Source organism: Otolemur garnettii, unplaced genomic scaffold (genome assembly GCF_000181295.1).
Source record: "Otolemur garnettii isolate 467f Iridium unplaced genomic scaffold, OtoGar3 scaffold00010, whole genome shotgun sequence".
NCBI lineage: Eukaryota > Metazoa > Chordata > Mammalia > Primates > Galagidae > Otolemur > Otolemur garnettii.
The window spans coordinates 22736710-22740270 of NW_003852405.1; the positions used below are offsets into that span (position 1 = coordinate 22736710).

The window sequence follows — 3561 nt, forward strand, 5'->3', positions numbered from 1 at the left end:
GTCCGGGCTGGGGATTCGAACCCGCCACCTTAAGTGTATGTGGCTGGTGCCTTAGCCGGTTGAGCTATAGGCGCCGAGCCAGACTCGTGACCTTGTATAAGTTAACTTAATCTTGTGTAGCCTCAGGCTTCAGGTTGTTATGAGGATGAAAAAAGATAATCTATTTGGTAGTGTGCCTGGCACTTGGTTAGCTGCTATTACTGAAAGAGAGGCAAGTGGCTTTGTGAGAATGCTGCTTTGCCCCAGATCATTAGGATTCTGGATAGAGAGAGAAAGGATCGGAGCCGAGGAGTGCTGCCTTGAGGAGCAGTGGGAATTGAGCTAGAGTATACTATTTGGGGGGGGGGGGTATTTATTCTGCTCATCTTTTCTTTTGTGCTGCTTTGTCTTGCTCCATTACTTTTGAAGAACTGAGCAGTCTCAAAATTTTCTTCTTTACTTTCCTGTCTCAAAAGCTAGCACACAGCTTTCTTTCTCAAGGGTTCTTATTGCTGCTAGTCACAAGGGAAGAAAAATAAAAGAGAAAGTGCCTCTTTCCTTTTTATTCTACCCTTCTCCCCTCTCCCCCTTTTAGATTTATCCAGGGAAGATAAAGACAGAAACACACACAGGGAAACCTAAAGCTTGAGTTCATTCTAGTGATTTTATCTGGGTTGCCAGGCCTGACTCTGTAAGCAGGGAATGCTTCTATTTATTTACACTTAAGACTTTAATAAATGTATAATGCTTTCAAAACATAGACTGAATAATATGATGTTCATAAGACTTCTTTCGGATTTTTAGATAGATAAAGAAAAGCAACATTTGTTTCTACAGTAGAAATTTTTTTCAACATAAATGTTGGGGAGAAAATCACAAACAAAAAAAATATTTTTAAAAAATTAATGAATGATTAATTGATGATGCAGATGAAGAAGGAGAAATATGATCCAACCCCATTCCTGAAGATGATGACCTTGGTGTATCAGGTGCCTTGAGTTTTGGTGAGGCAGACTCTGCTGTTCTGAAGTTCCCTGCTGTCAGTTTGAGCCCATTACCAACTAGGTGGTTTTGGGCAAGTTAATTGACTTTTTGGAATAGTACTTTATAGTATTCAAAGTATTTTGAATGTTATCTCACTTAATCTCTACCAGCAGCCACTTTATATGATAAACTGTGATGATATTATCTCCATGTTCAGAGAGGGTTGTCTACTTCTGGGTAAGGAGGGGTGAGAGCATGGGTTGTGGGTTAGACAGGCTTACATTTGAATCCCAGGGGTAGCAACTTGATCATTTTTCTCAAGTTAGTAACAAAGAATTGTTGTAGAAGTTAAATGAGGTAGGGGCCTCCTTACAGCTTTATCTCTTGTGGCTGGTACATGAATGTCACTCATTTGTGGAGTAAATAAATGTCTGGTATGGTAGGTCTCCATGGGAGCTTCCTTCCTTTCTAATTCCGAGTCTAATTCCTGTATCTGAATTTGAACTTGAGCCCTCATTTGTGTTTAATGATGTTTTGGGTGTTTTTTTTTGTTGTTGCAACCATCATTGTTCTTTTGGTAGGCTAGGCTGGATTCGAACCTGTCACCTTAGGTGTATGTGGCTGGCGCCTTAGCCACTTGAGCGACAGGCGCCAAGCCATTTGGTTGGTTTTTGTTTTATATTGATTTTGTTTTGTATTAATCTGCTTGGTTTGGTACTTGTTTGGGATTTTTTTTTTTTTTAAATCTTTATGTTTATTGTTGCAGATTGGCCGAGGGCTGGGTTTGAACCTGCCACCCTTGGCATATGGGGCCAGCACCCTACCCACTGAGCCACAGGTGCCTCACCCCTGTTTGGGATGTTTTTAAAAAGACAAGTTTACATTCTTAAGGATTTTTTTTTGAGACAAGAGTCTCAAGCTGTCGCCCTGGGTAGAGTGCTGTGGCATCACAGCTCACAGCAACCTCCAACCCTTGGGTTTAAGTGATTCTCTTGCCTCAGCCTCCCAGGTAGCTGGGACTACAGTTGCCTGCCACAATGCCTGGCTGTTTTTTGTTGTTATTGTTGTTGTTGTTGTACTTATCATCATTGTTATTTGGTGGGCCCAGGCTGGATTCGAACCCACCAGGTCTGGTGTATGTGGCTGGCGCCCTAACTGCTTGAGCTACAGGCACTGACCCCATTTTTAAGGATTTTTTCAGTCCAAGGAAGATTACTGATAGCCTTGATTATGTCTGAATCTAATTTTTCTGGTTCTTATTAAGCTCCTCATAGCTTAGTATGTTTTATCACCATGTTGTTAGACCATTGTTTTTTACTTATTATAACACTAAGATTAATCAATCATAATTCCATCATGTACAGACCTGACAAGATCATAGGTTTTTGCAAATGTGGTTTTGCAGTGAATTATCATGATAGCTATATAATTACCTTGTTGAGTATCATTGAAGTCTGTTTTATGCAACTCTTTTGCATAAAAGCACAAAAAATTTCTTCTTTAGATGAAATTAATGTTTTATAGATATATTTTTAGAATCTTATCATAGATATATTTTTAGAATCTTGTCACATTATATTAAGATATGTATATATCTAAGTATTTGAGGTCTCCCACTGGACTATGAATTCCTTTTTTTTTTGTAGGCAGAGTCTCATTTTGTCACCTTCTTAAACCTCAAACTCTTGGGCTTAAGCAATCCTCTTGCCTCAGCCTCTTAGGTAGCTGGGACTACAGGCGCCCGCCACAATGCCTGGCTATTTTCGTTGTTGTTGTTGTAGTCATTGTTGTTTAGCAGGCCTGGGCTGGGTTCGAACCTGCTAGCCCCAGTGTATGTGGCTGGTCCCCTCCTTAACCACTGAATGAATAAACCACCCTGCTTTATTCATTCTTATTTCCCTGCTCCTTAACTTTATTCCAATAATAATAACTGTATTGTACTCCCTGTGAGACAACATACCTGCTTCTAATCTGCAGCCTTCTTAACAGATTTTTAATTTTATCTTTGCCCTAGATTTTTAGATCTTAAATCCTATATAAGGTGCTACTGTGCTATATAGTTTAGGAAACCAACGTTATGTTGAAATTTTAATAATTAGTAAGGCATAATTTTTTGTTAGGTTGATGAAACAATCTTTGTTTGAAAAGACAGGAAAATTACTTGTGTTTTCTCAAGACTTCTGATCCTTATAATAGTTGAAATTTACTCAAATATTGATTAAAAGACCAGGTGCAGTGGCTCACTCCTATAATCCTAACATTCTGGGAGGCCAAGGCCTGTGAATTACCTGAGTTCACAGGTTCAAGACCAGCCTGAGCAAGAGCAAGACAACATCTCTAAAAATAGCTGGGCGTTGTGTCAGGCACCATAGTCTCGGCTATTGGGAGGTTGAGGCAAGAGAATCGCTTAAGCCCATTTCTTTGAGGTTGCTGTGAGCTATGATGCCAGGGCATTCTACTGAGGGCAACAGCATGAGACAAAAAAAAAACCCAACAAATATTAATTAAAGGTGTGTACTATGTACAGAGCACTCTATATAACCTTTTTATAAAGTAGACATTGCTTAGGATTAGACTTTGTTTTTTTTTTTTTTTTTT

At 39.3% G+C, this 3561-nt stretch overlaps 1 protein-coding gene across 1 annotated transcript in view; it reads left to right on the plus strand.

The window, feature by feature from the left end:
• The window catches only part of SYDE2 (synapse defective Rho GTPase homolog 2), a 38980-nt gene that overhangs the window by 5749 nt on the left and 29670 nt on the right, over positions 1 to 3561 (plus strand). The window lies entirely within an intron of this gene.